The sequence below is a fragment of the Tenrec ecaudatus genome, chromosome 3, assembly GCF_050624435.1.
Source record: "Tenrec ecaudatus isolate mTenEca1 chromosome 3, mTenEca1.hap1, whole genome shotgun sequence".
Lineage (NCBI taxonomy): Eukaryota > Metazoa > Chordata > Mammalia > Afrosoricida > Tenrecidae > Tenrec > Tenrec ecaudatus.
Genome location: NC_134532.1, coordinates 146878548 through 146896027, shown reverse-complemented (window position 1 = coordinate 146896027; position 17480 = coordinate 146878548). Strand labels below are relative to the sequence as shown.

General features: G+C 43.0%; 2 pseudogenes; one reads left to right on the top strand and one right to left on the bottom strand.

Moving 5' to 3' along the window:
* Positions 1-12504, bottom strand: part of LOC142442390 (CYFIP-related Rac1 interactor B pseudogene) — a 28665-nt pseudogene extending 16161 nt beyond the window's left edge.
* A 3961-nt stretch (positions 12505-16465) lies between these two features.
* Positions 16466-16993, top strand: LOC142442389 (polycomb complex protein BMI-1 pseudogene; annotated as a pseudogene).
* Positions 16994-17480: the final 487 nt, after the last annotated feature.

Sequence of the window (17480 nt, the reverse complement as noted above, 5' to 3'; positions counted from 1 at the left end):
TGTCAACAGTTACAGTCTCACAAACCCACAGGGGTCACTACAAGCCAGCACTGACTCGATGGCAGTCAGTGAGAGGATTTACCTCTGTTGCCTTTAACTTTTACAACTCACCATTGTCTTCTCTGCCTCCATCATTTTCTTCCTTAACCTATCTTTTATTGTTGATTTGCCTTCCCCTCCAATGTAGTAAGCAATTGTCTAACCTCTAGCCTGTGAATTTTCCTCATTATCTTCCCCTCACAAACCCTAGTAACCATCGATGGATTTTGTGTGTAGTGAAAGCCTTGTCTTGACTTTTAAAAATAATTGTCTCACACAATATCTGTCCTTTCATGATTGTCTAATTTCACTCCATGTGATGTCCTCCAGGTTTATCTGATAGGGTGCTTTATAGATTGACTGTTATTCTTTAACGTTTCATAGCTTAGGTGTTTATGTACCAAAGATTTTAACGCATTTATCCACTGAGAGGCCTTAGGTTATTTCTCCCTTTTTGCTATTGTGAATCGTGCTTCGATGAAGATGGCTATGCATACAGCTATCCGTGTCTTAACTCTTCTCTTGAAGCTATGCTAAGTAGATGGATTGCCGAGTCATATAGCAATCCTAGTCCCCACTTTTGGAGGGAGTGCTACTCAGCTTTCCACAGTGGCTGTCCCATTTTACAGTCCCACTGACAGCATATGGCGGTTCCCGTCTCTCAGCACCCTTAGCAGCCGTTGTTGCTTTCTGTTTTCATTTTCTAACATTGCTATTAATGCTGGGGTGAGGTGCCACCTCATTGTTATTTAGATTTGCATTTCTTGAATGGATAATGTTCACAAGCATTTCTTCCAAGGTTTGCTATTCACCTCAATGTCTTCTTTGGTGAAGTGTTTGTTCATGCCCTCTGATCATTTCTTAATTGATTTATTTGTATTATTCTTAAGGAGGCATTGAAGTTTTCTATAAACTATAGAAATTAGCCTCTTGCCCAATATGTTATTGCTTGAAATTTTATCCCAGTCTGTGTGATCGCATTTTACTCTTTTGGTGTCTGATTTTTAGGAGATCCTTGTCATCTATTTTGGTCTTCTGCAGTTTGTGGGTTTTTTTTATTGCATTTGACAATGTATGTGTACTTTGTATCATTGTTGTTAGTACTTGTTATCTAGTTGGCTATGATCCAATGACTCTATGCACAACAGAATGAAGCCCTGTATGGTCCTGCCCAGCCTCACAATTGTTCCTTTGCCTGAGCCCCTTACTGCAGCCACTGTGGCAACCCATCTTGCTGAAGGGCTTCCTCTTTTCTCCCATTCTTCTCAAGGTCATCCACAATTTATTATGGTCACACAGTCAAATGTCTTGGCATCGTCAATGAAACACAAGTAAACATCTTTCTGCTATTCTCTGCTTTGAGCCAAGACCCATCTGACATCGGCAATGGTATCCTTTGTTCAAGGTCTTCTTCTGAATCAGACCTGAACTTCTGGCAGTTCCCTGTCAATGTACAGCTGCAGCACTTCCTATTAGGGCCCTTAAGTATGTCTCTGTTATTTCATTGGTGGTTTTTATAATTCCATCAATTTAGATCTTTGATACTTTGAGTTTGTTTTTGCATATGGTATGAGGTATGATTTATTCTGTTTTATCCTACCACAAATGGACATCCAGTTTGCCATCATCTCTTGTTAAAGGATTGTCTCATCCCATTTAATGTTTCAGTCTTTTTCAAAAGACACCTATCCACAGGTGGATCAATTTATTTCTGAGATCTCAATTCTATTCCATCTATCTATGTACTTATTGTTGTACTAGTATCAGTCTGGTTTGATCACCGTGGCTGTGTAACTGTGTAGTAGACTTTGAGATCAATAAGTAAGAGGACTCTTTCTTTCTTTCTCTCTCTCTCTCTCTCTCTCTCTTTCTTTCTTTCATCTATTTCTTCTATTGCTTTGCTTACCTGGGGTCTTTTTCCTTTCTACATAATGTTGGTGATTAGTTTTTCCATCTTTTAAAAAATGATGTTAGAATCTAAATTATATCTAAATTATATCTAAATCTAAATTATATCTGTAGATCACTTTGGGTAGTAGTAACATTTTCACAATGCTGAATCTTCCTATCCCTGAATATAGTATAGTCTTCCATTTATATTTCCAGGGTTCTTTTGGTTTCTTGTGGTTTTCTTTAATATTTCTCTTCCCCCCTAGTTATATTTATCCTAAGTATTTAATATTTTGGGTGGCTACTATAAATGGGATTATTTTTCTGATTTCCTTTTTAGCAATCTCTTTGTTAGTATAAATGGAATCAATTTGATTTTTATTTGTCGATTTTGTACCCCGCCACTTTGCTGAATCTTTCAATTAGTTTCAACAATGATCCTTATGAGTCTTTGGGATTGTCCATTTATAGGAGAGTATAAATAGTTGATTACAGGAACTGTCAGTCCTGGTGGGGTGGGCACTGGGTTTAGAATGCTCATTCATCCCAGGTAGGTTGCCCCTCTAAGTGTCAGAGAAGGACATGCAAATGACATGCAGGTTGGAACTTCCATTTGTTTTGAGGGACTGGGTTTGTCTCTTTGCTTGGAAGTGCATTACTTTGATCTTCAATTCAGTCACTGTTGCCACTTATTTCTTTATTAGTAAATGAGAATGTTCTACTTTGCTGCTTCAGTGAGTTTTCCCACATTTAACGCTCAGACACAGCCAGTCAGAAAGAGACCGACTCACAGGGAACCTGCAGAGGCTGAGAGATGAAGAGGTGGGCAGAGGCCAGAGTGGGCCAGGCAGCGATGCTTGGAGCGTGACGGGGAGACACATTCCATTCTGCCTTCCCACCTCAATGTCCAAGGTCATTATCTTTCTACTCCAAAAGAGCACAAAGTCTTGTTTCCTTTAGTTTCATGCTCTTCTGTCCATCTGCATGCCTGATTACTATTATAACCTCAACATAGTCAACTTATGTTTGTCGAGGAAAAGCATCAATTATTAAAATAGCTTCAATTTTGTCTCACTTGCAGCTCCCTGGGAGAAAAACTGGGTTTTTTACTCCTGTAAACAGTTACACTCTGAGAAACCCACAGGGGGTCACTAGGAGTCAGCCTTGACTCGATGACGGTGGTTTCTGCCTAGAACTATTGACCATACGGACTGCGGCCCAAAGCTACATCCTTGGACATGTGGTGAACCGTAACTAAAGGGGTTGTCCCCTCTTGGACTTGGGATAGTGTGCTCTGCCTAGACTTGGACATGAACCACTTGTTTGAGGGCATATTTAGTGTTTCCTATGCGCTCAGCAGGGAAGGGGAAAGTTTTTACAGAATAAACATCCGCATGAGGGACGGTAGGGGCAGCAACTTTGCCATTTCATTCATCACTGCTTCAGTAACTCCTTTCTGAAGTGAGCGATCTGACTGCGTGTGGCCACCAACTGGGGGAGATGGGGGATGGGGAGCAAATCCAACTGGTAGCATCATCCAAATGCAAGTGCCTTTAAGGCCAACAGGTTTTTGTTGTTTGTTTGTTTGTTTTTCATTTGTTTGGCTTTTTAAATCATTTTACTGGGGGTCCTTACAGCTCAGATAGCATTCCATACATCAATTGTATTAAGCATATTTAGACATAAGTTGCCGTAATCATTTTCTAAACATTTAGTTTCTATTTGAGCCCTTGGTATCAGCTCTTTTTTTTTTAATGGATTTACTAAAACCTCTTCTCCTGGGGGCCTCCAACCCCATCTCCTCGGCTGAAGCCGTGGCTGGCTCGACAGCACAGTTTTGCTCATGGGCTACACTCAGAAATTTCCAGTGTTGGGGCCAGCCATCATTGGGGTCAGGGCTGTTCTTTGCTGGTCTTGCTCATAGTTACGCCTGAAGCCGGTGCTGTGTGGATGCTTGCGGATGACGGTTTCCCTGAAAAGCATGCTTTGCTGGGGCTCCATAAAACATTCTGACTTGTCCTCCTTGTCTCTTGCAGAAGCCTGCATCCAGGCAGCTGCTCTTCTCCTAACTGTAGACCCCAAGATAGCAGACTTCTCAATGCCAAAAATGGCTCCTTGTTTTGAAATAAAAGCTCTTCTTCCCCAAATCCAATTTAGTCAGATTTTTTTTTTTTTTTTGCTAACAGAGTTCACAGCTTCTTCTCCTTAGGAAGATAGAGACTCTCATTTGGAGTTTTCTTCTTGGTACAAACAAGCACAAGTAGCTGAGGTCTACTGACTGCGCTATCATCTCAGCATTTCTAACAAGATTAACTTCAGTCTTGCTGCTCCTAATTGTAACATAAGACATTAGATGCCCAGTAATCATGGAAACAAAGTACCCGGACTCCTCTCCAACGACCTCAACTAAGGAGATCCAAGCAATCAGCATAACACGTGCCTAGGCTGACCCTAGGTTGTAAGCCTCTAGCTACTATCAACTGGCCACGTGCCACACCGTACACATGCTGTTCTCATCTGCTTTCGTATCCCAAAGCTAACCAGTACCCTAGAGCCCAATCACGCGCTTGACTGGAATGCAGCAAACTATATCCAGAGGAGCATCTGAATTGAAATACTGGCTGCAGTACCAAAGAAGACATGCCCTGCAGAGTAGTGTTGAGAGAGGTGTCGCTCGTGCCGTCCATGCACCAAGGAGCCAGCACTAAGGGGACGCTCTCTGAAGGCCGTTTGTCTTTGGAAGCAGCATTCTGAGTGGATCTAAACCGCTCCTGGTGTCGAAGGTTTCAATGCGGTCCTTATTTCCTCATGTCCCAAACCAACCAAGCATATGCTAACTATTCTCCTTAAGGTCCTCCATTGGTAGTTTGTAGCTCATTAAGAAGGAAGAAGGGGGGCTTGACCTGGGCTCTCTGGACCCTGTTTCTTTTCACAGTTTATACAGATGTAGTCTTCATTCTCTGCCATTTCCACCAGCTCCTCTTTTTTAAAAAGAGCTTTTAATAACTTTGGCAGGCCTGATCTTCAACACGAGGAGCCCCGAAATCCTACGCCTCTGTCACAGTTTTGTTCAATGAAAGCCTTTCCCGACCTCCATGTCCACAGTCGCCATCGTTCTACTCCAACAGAGCATAAAATCTTGTTTTCCTCCCTGCCCCCACCGACTGGGGTGCTGTTGGCAGATTGCAAGGTGATCAAGCGTTCTGGCTTATATGGGAATGAGCAGTTTTCTAGGAGGCAGGCTTCTCAGTGCTAACATCGGGATGATCTTGGTCAATCTGGGATGCTCAATTACTCTAGAAGACAGTCTTTAAATGTGAGCTCCTTCAGGATTTCCACAGATGTAGATAGCTCTCTGGCATAAGGTATGGCCCTTCTCACTTAAGGAAATGTATAGGTCCTGTCATTTCAGCCAAACATTGACCCTCCCTGGTGGGCTGGTAGTTCCAGAGGCTCTCTGTCGGGTGAGCTGACCTTGTCACTGGGCCATTGGACATGTTAAACTCTATCGCAGAGTCACTTTCTAAGGAAACCAAATTTCAGTTTCCTAAGAGACCATGATCTAAGCATTATGAAATTACAAAGAGACACATAAATTTATTAGTATTTGCAGTTTCACAAGTAACCTCAGATGTTGGGTTTTTTAATTTTTGGGGGTTTTTGCTTTTCTTTAGAATGATGTGAATGAGACATCACTGATTCTCCTGAGTTATTCAGAAACCATCATTATCAATGACATACAGTGATACCTCGATAATCGAACAGCTCCGAGTTCAAACTTTCCGCTACTGGAACCGCAAAGTTTAAAAAAAAAATACAAGTTAGTCTTGAAATACAGAACACGTTGGGGCAGCAAATCAAAAATTCTCTGCCCTTGAGTTGATTCCAACTTGCAGTGGTCTGATACAATAGGGTAGAAAAGGCCTGTGGTTTTCTGAGACTGTAATTCTTTTTTTTAAATCGTTTTATTAGGGGCTCATACCAATCTTATCACAATCCATACATACATCAATTGTATAAAGCACATTTGTACATTCATTGCCCTCATCATTCTCAAAACATTTGCTCTCCACTTAAGCCCATGGCATCAGCTCCTCATTTTTCCCCTCCCTCCCCACTACCCGCTCCCTCATGAACACTTGATAATTTATAAATTATTATTTTGTCATATCGTGCCCTGTCTGATGTCTTCCTTCACCCACTTTTCTGTTGTCCATCCCCCAGGAAGGGGGTCACATGTAGATCCTTGTAATCGGTTCCCCCTTTCCAACCCATCCTCACTCTATGTTCCCAGTATCACCACTCACACCACTGGTCTTGAAGGGAATCATCTGTCCTGGATTCCTTGTGTTTCTGGTTCCTATATGTACCAGTGTCCATCCTTTGGTCTAGCCAGACTTTCAAGGTAGAATTTGGATCATGATGGGGGTGGAGGGAGAAGAAGCATTTAGGAACTAGAGGAAAGTTGTATTTTCTATCGTTGCTACATCGCACCCTGAGACTGTAATTCTTTAAGGGGGTAGAATGCCTCATCTTTCTCCTACGGAGCTGTTTAAAATAAGTTCACCTTGTGTTTTTTGTAGTGATTGGAAATGGCTGGTGTAGTTCAGAGAGCATGCAATGCAGAAGTATCTTGTCTTCAAGAATGGTGTTTTGGTTTGGTTCTTCTGGTTGCTCAGGTTGCTATAATGACCTCATTTTTGTAGAATGGATAACAATAAACTTCACCTCATGATCTTTCAACTGCACCCTCTACTATTTAATTTTTCCCTTCAGTTAGTCATAATTCAAATTCCCCAAAGATTCTGACCTATGACATGGTTTGGTATGAAAAGATAAACTATACTAATGCCCAGGCCTTAGATTTGTGGTATTTTCACAGAATGTTCAGTGAGCTATAAACAAGACCTGTTTAAAGACCTGTGTGGCCACTGGATACAAAACTTAGAGTCCCTTGAGCATGGCTGTAGGTGGTGTCTTAGTTTTCTAGGACTGCCATAACACAATGTGTGCCTTTAAAGAATACGGGTTTATTATCTTGGCTGAAAGCAGAGAATACCAGAAAGACGTTTACTTAGGCTTAATTGGCCATGCAAAGACATCCGACTGTAATCATCATAACAAACTGTAGATAACATTGCAAAGGATGGGAATCCCAGAACACTTCATTGTGCTATGCGGAACCTATAACTGGACCGAAAGGCAGTTCAAATAGAACAAGGGAATACTGCCTGGTTTAAAATCAGGAAAGGTGTGTTTGAAGTTTGTATCCGTTCAAACATCCATATTCCATCTAAGCGTAGCAAATCACCCGAGAAGCTGTACTATAGGAAGAACACAGCAACCTCAGGGTTGAAAGAAGACTGATCATCAGCATGCACTATACAGATGACACAGCTTTACTGGCTGAAAGTGCAGAGGACTTGGAGCCTTGGCAGATGAAGATTAAGGAGCGCCGTCTCCAGCAGCAACCGTAACTCCATGTAAAGGAAACCAACATTTTTATAACTGGACCGATCTCAAGAGAAAAGAGAAAATGGAGAAAAGGCTGGATTTATTTTGCTAAGATCCACAGTCAATACTCATGGATGCATCAGTCGAGAAATCAAATAATGTGTTGCATTGGGCACATCTGCTGAATAAGATGTTTAAAGCGTTGACAACAAAGATGTCACTTTAAGGATTAAGGTGCATGGGCTTTTCAATCACCTCATATGAATATGCAAGTTGGATATTGAATAAGGAAGACCACAGACGAATCTATGCATTTGAATTATGGTTTTGGTGTAGAATGTTGGAAGTACCATGGACTGCCAAAAGAACAAACAGATCTGTCTTGGAAGAAGTACAGCCAGAATGCCGCCTGGAATTGAGGATGTTAGACTGCCTCGGTACATTGGATACGTTATCAGGAGAGCTCAGTCTCTGGAAAAGTACATCATGCTCGATAAAGTAAAAGGTCAGAAAAATCAAGGAAATGGACTGAGCACAGTGGCTGCAACAAAGGGCTCACACGTAGAAACCCTTATGAAGATGGTGCAGGACCGGGCAGTATTCAATGCTGTTGTACAGCGATGGCGCAGGACCGGGCAGTGTTTAATGCTGTTGTACAGCAATGGCGCAGGACCGGGCAGTGTTTAATGCTGTTGTACAGCGATGGCACAGGACCGGGCAGTGTTTAATACTGTTGTACAGCGATGGCGCAGGACCGGGCAGTGTTTAATGCTGTTGTACAGCGATGGCGCAGGACCGGGCAGTATTTAATGCTGTTGTACAGCGATGGCGCAGGACCGGGCAGTGTTTAATGCTGTTGTACAGCGGGTCCCTCTGTGCTGGGAATACTTGATCGCCCCTAGCAAAAGAACACAATCTGAGGCCAGGAGTCTGTGTTCAGGAGATCCTCAGAACCAGATGCTGTGTGCTCTAAGGGAAGGTTCTTCCTGAGTCTCCTCCAATTTCTGGAAGCCCTGGGCATTTCTAGACGTCCTTTGCCCTACAGCTGTACCTTCATATGGCATCTACTTTCTTTCTGTCTGTGACCCTCATTCTCTCTGCCTGGTCTCCCCTTTTATAAGACACTAGTGGGAAATAATTAGGATTAGGAGTGGTTACGTGTCGGGCTGCTAATCACAAGGTCAGCAGCTCAAAACCACGAGGGGCTCCAAGGGAGACTGGCGAGGTTTTCTATGCCAATAAAGATTTACCATCTCAGAAACCCACAAGACCACAGCTACTCTGTCCTACAGGATTGTTAAGAGTTGGAATTGACTCAGTGGTAATGAATAATGACCCACTCTAGTTGTGTATGACTTAACAGATAATATCTTCAAAGAAATACTATTTATGCAAACAAGGATATATTCATAGGTACAAGAGATAGGCTTCAACATTATCTTTTGGGGAGACATAATCTAGTCCAAGATCATGTGGGAAGTACTGACAAACATGTCTAACAGCAGTGGGTAAACATGAAACATGGCCTGAACTTTTATTCTGATACTAAATTAAAAAGATCAACTTGGAATATGGCCTAAATTTTAAAAACATACTTCCTTTGGCTTTATGCCATAGACAAATTGAACTAATGGAAAATACCTTCAAATGAGAAATGTAGCATGCTTTGAAATATCCCAAATGTATTCCAATGAAATACGATACTGGTACCATGACTCATATGACCCCCAGTAAATGCCAAAATAACTTAGAAGGAGGGCAAAAGACAAACACATCTTTTAGTATTGGGTTCATAGAAACTTGTATTGATCGCATGCTGTTTGAAACAAAGAGGGAAGCAGGAAAGCAAAACTACGGTCCCTCTATAAACTCGCTGCAAGAATGAACTCGATCAGGCCAACCATCATGAGAGCGGCACAGCCCTCGGCACAGCGTCTTTGTGCCAAGGCAACAGGTTTTCATGAACTGGAGCCAACTCCACAGCAACTATCAGTAACAACTATCACACAACAACTCACATTCCATTAATGGAAGAAGCCAGAGTATTCTCTGGTGAATGCCCAATGGTTGGGGCCACATATGTAAATATATTTATAGATGAGGACGGGGAATAGATCGATGGGCATATATTCATAGGTTTAATATTAAGGTTGCAGATGGACATTGGGCCTTCACTTCAGTACTCCCTCAATGCAAGAACACTTTGTTCTATTAAGCTGGCGTTCCATGATGCTCACCTTCCTTCCACAATCGCTGAAGACAAATGGGTGCATAAGCAAATGTGATGAAGAAAGCTGAAGGTGTACGGCTATCTAAAGATATAGATAGCATCTGGAGTCTTAAAGACTTGAAGATAAACAAGTGGCTATCTAGCTGAGAAGCAACTAAGCCCACATGGAAGAAGCACACCAGCCTGTGTGATCATGAGTTGTCGATGGGATCAGGTATCAGGCATCAAAGAACAAAAAATCATAGCATTGTGATTGAAGAGGAGTGCAGAGTGAAGACCTAAAGCCCATCTGTAGGCAATTAGACATCCTCTTACAGAAAGGTCACAGGGAGGAGATGAGAGAGTCAGGGTTCAGTGCAGCAATGATAAAACATACAACTTTCCTCTAGATCTTTAATGCTTCCTCCAACTAGCATGATCCCAATTCTACCTTACAAATATGGCTAGACCAGAGGATGTACACTGGTACAGATAGGAACTGGAAGCACAGAGAATCTAGGGCAGATGATCCCTTCAGGACCAGTGGTGAGAGTGGCGATACCAGGAGGGTGGAGGAAAGGTGGGGTAGAAAGGGAGAACTGATTACAAGGATCTACATATAACCCCCTCCCTGGGTAATGGACAACAGAAAAGTGGATGAAGGGACACATCGCAGAGTGTAAGACGTGACAAAATAATAATAATTTATAAATTATCAAGGGTTCATGGTGGGGCGGGTGTAGGGCAGGGAGAAAATGAGGAGCTGATACCAAGGGCTCAAGTAGAAAGCAAATGTTTTGAGAATGATGATGGCAACAAATGTACAAATGTGTTTGAGAGAATGGATGTATGTGTGGATTGTGATAAGAGTTGTAAGAGCCCCCAATAAAATGATTTTTTAAAGATTGTTGGCAAAATCACCTAAATATTTACATATCCTTTCCTTGGATGCTTCTGCTTTTAAAAATAATAGTAAGATACTCTGGGCTGAACAAAGTAAGAAAGAGCTAAAACAATAATGTCTTAAGCACTTACTTATCCAGATATTGAAGTTGTCTTTTTACCTGGAGGCAATACTGTCAGCTCCTAAGCATTAAATGGGAGATGGAAAATATATCAAAGTTCTGCGCCCCCCCCCCCCAGTCCTGCCTTTCACTGTGGGCTAGACCAGAGCCTGTGCCCAGGTACAGATAAGAGATAAAAGCTTAACAACACACGGAATCCAGGAACAGGAATGGGAGTGATGATACCAGGATGGTGGGGGAAGGAGGGCAGACAAGGGGAGGAAAAGGGAACTGATCACAATGATGACACATCACCACCATCACCACCACTCCAGGGGGATGAACAACAGAAACCATGGGGGCAGGAAGACAGCAGTTGGTGTGAGATATGAAAATAATAATTTATAATTTATCAAGGGGTCATGAGAGTTGAAGGGGAGGGAAAAAAGAGGAGCTGATACTAAGGGCTCAAAAGAAAGTAAATGTTTAGAAAATAATGATGGCAACATATGTACAAATATGCTTCATACAATTGATGTATCGATTGTTATAAGAGCCCCCAATAAAATGATCTTTTTATATAAAAATAAGTTCTGCCTTGAGTTTATTCCAATTCTGTTTAAGTATTAGGTGTCCTTACATATATTTTATAAGTGGTCTCTACAGCATTGGGCCTCTGTAGCTTTAAATTATTAATGCCGCTGAGCAAATAATGTTTATAGTTTTTAATCGTTCCAGTTTGGGACATTTCTCATTTTACATTACAAATGTAGTCCAGCAAAACTGGCTGTACAACAAATTCCATTTTTCCCATAATAAATGGTCCTATGAAGGGCAATCTTCTTTCCATGAGGAGGGGAAAGAAAAATTTGTTGAGCAAATATTTTTTTGGTGATAAGTAAGTTAATGTAGAGATGAGATGAATGGTATAATAACATTATAATCCTGGTAGAGATGTTCTTCTTGCACATTTACCAGTGGCTGCAGAGGTGCTTTAACTCATCATGATCCCATGTGAGCCATAGCAGAGCTGTGCTGCACATGGTTAGATGTCAGATTTCTTGGAAGTAGATTGCCAGGTCTTTCTTCCAAGGCGCCCCTGGGTGGACGCTAACTTCCTACCTTGCACTTAGTAGTTACTCAGCTATTTTTCTCTTGATAGGCAAATTTCCCCCTTGCTTGGGCATTCTTTGGGCCAAAAGTTCAGGTAGTTTCTAACAATGGGATTTCTATTTTCTTCTTGATAAATCTATCGACTCCCTTTCTCATGCCGGTTCCTACAAAGTATCCTTACTATTTCTGTCAGAGTGGCTTACCATGACAGAAATGCCTTTCACAATGCAAAGCCTGCTCAGTTCATCATCCTCACCCCTCACCCCTTACCTTTGCTTCAGCTGCATTAAAGGCCTTGTCAGTAACATGTCCCTCGTTGTCCCCTTGGGGCCATGACATATGCTCCCTTGACTCAATGCTGTTCAACATTGTCTGTGAGCCACTGTGGGTCAGCCAGGTTCTCAGCACCAGAAGTTAACAAATACATTACTGATAAAAGTGTGTGAAGGTACAGGGAAGGAACAACAGATAAAGCAGTGTTTGGATGAGGCATTGAGCCGGAACAGGTAAGGAGAGGGAGCAGCTATCAGAAACAGAAAGGGCTTAAGCACTTACTTATCCAGCTGACTGTGTTGTGTCCCATGTTCTGGTAACAGCTGGAGGAGCTACGGATACCTTTCTTCTCATGCTCTTCCCTCCTGGTCTCAGGATGTTCTCCTCTTGTCTGAGTCACAGCAGAAGCTGCCAGGAAAGATGATTCCTTGGTGAATTCTGTGAAGGTTAGCCTCACAGGCCTCAGGACAAGATGGGAAGGGCAGAATGTGGGTCTGGGGAATAAATGGAAGATACCTGCATGCTCGATTTCAGAGTCACCCCAGGGACTTATGGGAGAAGCAGATTGCTGGAGCCCTTCCCACCTGCTTAATAAGAATCTATGTTGTTGTAACCCAGAATTTGTATGTATCTGTGACAAGGAACTACCCACTGAAGGATTTTGCTGCACTTCTGTATTGTACAGTAATTACTGGACATGGCTGTATATTCAGGGAAATGCTCTAGCTAATAGCGACATATATCGTGTTTAAGAAGTGGGTGTGTATTTCGGTGTTCTCTACTCTCTCTTGCTCATCTGGTTGCAGAGAACTAGTGTGATGTCTTACAACATACAAAAACAATCAGAAGAAAGAAGGTGAGCATTTTGAGGAAAGAAGTAGACTGTCAACTAGGGACTACAAGAGACATGGGGAAGAAATATGCTTGATTGGAGCCTTAAAACAAGCAGCTTTATAAAGGAGGCATCCTCTAAATCACGTGGAAGAAGCACACCAACCTGTGTGATCCAAGGATTGTAAACAATAAAATCCAAACCAAACCGAGGGAATGGTATCAGAGTTTCAATTGTGACCACCAGGTTTGCAGAAGGCTTTGGATGATGGTGGAAGGAAGTGGAACCCTTTATAGGGTCGCGACAAGGATTAGACCTCTGGGAAACCCCCTCTGAGCATTGTCATGGATGTGGATAGCCTTGTTAGCAGACAGACAACATTTAAAGTAGATCGTGATGGATGTTTGCAGGTTAAAATGCAGTATCTGAGCAGTTGATCTCCCTTTTGACCTGTTTTAAAGTTGTTTCCGTTTTCATTATTTCCTGCTTTCTTTTCAATTGAGGTTTTTCAATGTTTTGTCTAACCATTGTTGTTGGATTGTTGGCTTGCTTGCTTCTTGTCTTGTGTTTTGTATGATTTTTCTGCATTGGTGGATCAGTAGTGATTGTAACTGGATCGATAACTGCCTCTGGAAGTGGCAGGGGAAGATGAGGGGAAGTGGGGAGCTAACAACAATGAGCAGAAAATGTTCTGAAATTGTGGTAATGGTTACTGAGTTAATCTGGGTAGACTAGAGAAACGAATCCACAGAAACTCATATGTATATAAGAGAGAGTTTTATATAAAAGGTAAGTGTACATTAAGAAAGCATCCCAACCCAGTCCAGTCCAAGCCCATAAGACTGACATTAGCCCATATGTCTGACACCAATCTGCAACATCCTCCTGAAATTCACAAAACACACACAATAATGCCGAATGAAGGAGGAAAGCGGAATCATTTACCTTGTAAGCATCTCAGCGCTGGCAGGGGTCTCCACACGGCTGGTCAAGCACCCAGGGCTGCATCAGGGTAGGTCCACATGACTTCTCCTCGGGGATGTCTTGCAGGAAGTGAGCCTTGCCAGCGGAGGCAGGGAACTGGCTACGACAGCTGCACCCTGGTCTGACCATCAGAGAACAAGAGACCAGAGAACCAGAAGGGCGAGGCTCAATGAGCCATTTATCTCTCTGCTTTTCAATTAATTCCACATGTGTTTATCAGCCAGGTTGGCACAATAAACTTTAACTATCTCACTGTGTTATTGTTCGTGGCTACCAACTTGGTTCTGAGACAGGACAATCTTGTAAATAAAAGTGAGCTAGCCCAGCGCCCACTGCTGCTGTGCTGCCCAACATGCCTGCCTGCTGAGGCGCGGGCCTCCGGCTGGGGGACGCAAGGAGTTGCAGCTGTGGCCGAATGCCATGTGTAAGTGATATTTTATTAAGCAAAAATGCATGGCACTGGAGCAGATGAAGGGGCAGGAGGAGAGAGTGGAGCACAGCCTGGCCCACCAGGCCGTGATGATGATGTTCCTGAGTAGAGCAGCCAGTCCACAGAGAGAACAACATGGCTGGCCCTACTATGAGACATGATGCCCCTCAGTGACTAAGGGCGATACAGGGGACAGCACCGGAGACACAGTGTGGGAATTGCACCTGACCTGATCCCACCACACCGAGGCAAATCACTGGGGGAGTGCAGCGGAACAGCAAGGGAATGGAGTGGCAAGGTCCCCAGGGAATGCTGAAAGTGGACTTTGGGGCCAGGGCGTGGTGCCCCAACAGACTGGACTGGAAAACGCTCCTAAGGGCCAGCAAACGATCCCTGAACTAACTACAAGCTTTTCTCTTGTGAACTGTTTTGTTCTGTTCTTTTTCAGTGGTTTGTTTTGGTTGTTTTGTTGTCTGGTTGTATACTGTTGCTTTGTGTTCCTCTGTCTAGTTTTCGTGCATGTTAGTGACTCCACAGGTCTGTCTGAATAGGACAGGCTGGATGAACTATCTGGATGAAAAACAACGGGACCGACAGTTCCGGGGGGACTTGGGGTGGGGGGTAGGGGGGGGTAAGGAAGTGGTGTTAACAAACCCAGGGACAAGGGAAAAACATGGGACCCCAAAGGGTAGAGAAGGGGGAGTGGCAGGCCTGGTGGGAAATGATCAAGGGTAAGGTTGCTTAGAGAAGAGGTATACTCTAGCCCAGGTGGCGATGAAGCATGGTAGTAGGGCAGGAGGAAAGTCAAGGGAGATGGAGCAAAGAGCTAGGAGTCAAAGGGCATTCATGGAGGTCTAGACAAAGACATGTACATGCAAATATATATAGGAGGATGGGGAAATAGATCTATGTGTCTATATTTATAGGTCAAGTATTAAGGTGGCGGAAGGACCTTGGGCCTCTACTCAAACACTCCCTCAATGCATGAATACCTTCTTTTATTAAATGGGAACTCTATGATGCTCACTCTCCCGACACAACGGCTGGAGCCAAAGTGGGTGAACAAGTAAATGTGGTGAAGAAAGCTGATGGTGCCCGGCTATCAAAAGAGATAGTGACTGGGGTCTTAAAGGCTTGAAGATAAACAAGCGGCCATCTAGCTCAGAAGCAACAAAGTCCACATGGAAGAACACACCAGCCTGTGTGATCGAGTGGTCCCAAAGGGATCAGTTACCAGGCATCAAAGAACAAAAAATCATATCATTGACTGCACACCTCCATGATAGGATCGCTGAAGACAAATGGGTGCATAAGCAAATGTGGTGAAGAAAGCTGATGGTGCCCGGCTATCAAAAGAGATAGTGTCTGGGGTCTTAAAGGCTTGAAGGTGAACAAGCGGCCATCTAGCTCAGAAGCAAATAAGCCCACATGGAAGAAGCACACCGGCCAGTGCGATCACGAGGTGCCCAAGGGACCAGGTATAAGGCATCATGCAAAAAAAAAAGATATAAGTGTGTGTATGTATGTGTATATATGTGTATATGTATATATGTATATGTATATATGCATATATATATCATATTAAATGAAGGGGGAAGTGCAGAGTGGAGACCCAAGGCCCAAGTGTCAGCCAATGGAGATCCCCTCATAGAGGGGTTTAGGAGAGGAGATGGGTTAATTAGGGTGTGAGGTAGTATCGATGAAGAACACAGCTTTCCCCCAGATCCTGGATGCTTCCTCCCCCCAACTACCATGATCCGAATTCTACCTTGCAGGACTGGATAGGGCAGAGGTTGTACACTGATGCATATGGGAGCTGGAGGCACAGGGAATCCATGGTGGACGATACCTTCAGGACCAGGGGTGTGAGGGGCGATGCTGGGAGAGTGTAGGGTGAGTGGGTTGGAAAGGGGGAACTGATTACAAGGATCCACATGTGACCTCTTCCCTGGGAGAGGGACAGCAGAGAAGGGGGGAAGGGAGACTCCGGATAGGGCAAGATATGACAAAATAACGATGTATAAATTACCAAGGGCACATGAGGGAGGGGGGAATGGGGAGGGAGGGGGAAAAAAAAAGAGGACCTAATGCAAGGGGCTTAAGTGGAGAGCAAATGCCTTGAGAATGATTGGGGCAGGGAATGTATGGATGTGCTTTATACAATTGATGTATGTATATGTATGGATTGTGGTAAGAGTTGTATGAGTCCCTAATAAAATGTAAAAAAAGGAAAAAAAATGCATGGAACAACAAGAATCAAAATTGCTGAGCTAAATCCTCACTTAATGTGTGTGCTTTGTGAATGGTAACTTCATTGATGCTACACCATAATAAAATGTCGACGATCCTTCTGTAAAACATGGATGTGCGTTATCTTGAGAGCAGCAAATATTGTCCTGTCTGTGACATTCAAGTTCACAAAACCAGACGACACCTGAACAGAAGATCAGATAAAACTCTTCAAGATATTGTATGCAAATGAGTTCCAGGGCCTTTCAGAAATGAAATGAAGAGAAGAAGGGATGTTTATGCAACTCATTCCTCAGCGGATGAAGATGGAGACGTTGTGTTGCAGATGAAGATAAGAGATTTATAGCTGATGATGAGATAACAAGCTTATCCATTCAATTCTTTGACCAGACAGATTGGATGGAAAAGTAAACAAAAGGAAAGAGAAATCGGATGAGGAGATGGATGATAAAAGACACGTAAGGTGCCTGGCAGCAATGACTGTGTTGGTCTTAGATGCCATTGAGTTGGATTAATAATTTCTTATAGGTTCCTAGCAGGAGGTGTTGGGGGTGAATTGGGAACTAATCATAATGAGTACAGATGAATAAATTATTCTAACATTTTGATGATGCCTGCACAGCTCTTTTTAGTATATTTAAACCATTTAATTGTATGGTACATGACTTATATGTCAATAACTAGTTTTAAAATACAAAATAATAATAATAAAAACATCAGCTTACTGATCTGATACAATCTGTTGGAAGTCCCAAAATGATGGCCCGCAGAAACGTTTTAATCCTGGTACTGAACTCATCTCTGTGGCTCAATTTTCAGTGGCCAATAGGCAGGCCTGCACACCACCACAATGGAGGTCTGACACACTCCTTAGAACAATCAACCGCACGTGACCTAAAGGGCAGCACTTGCACAGGGGTGAAGCTCAGAAGGTAGGAAAGGTTTGGGAAGAAATTAGAAGAGCGTTGTTTTGCCGTGTGGATTGTAATCAATAGCATGCCA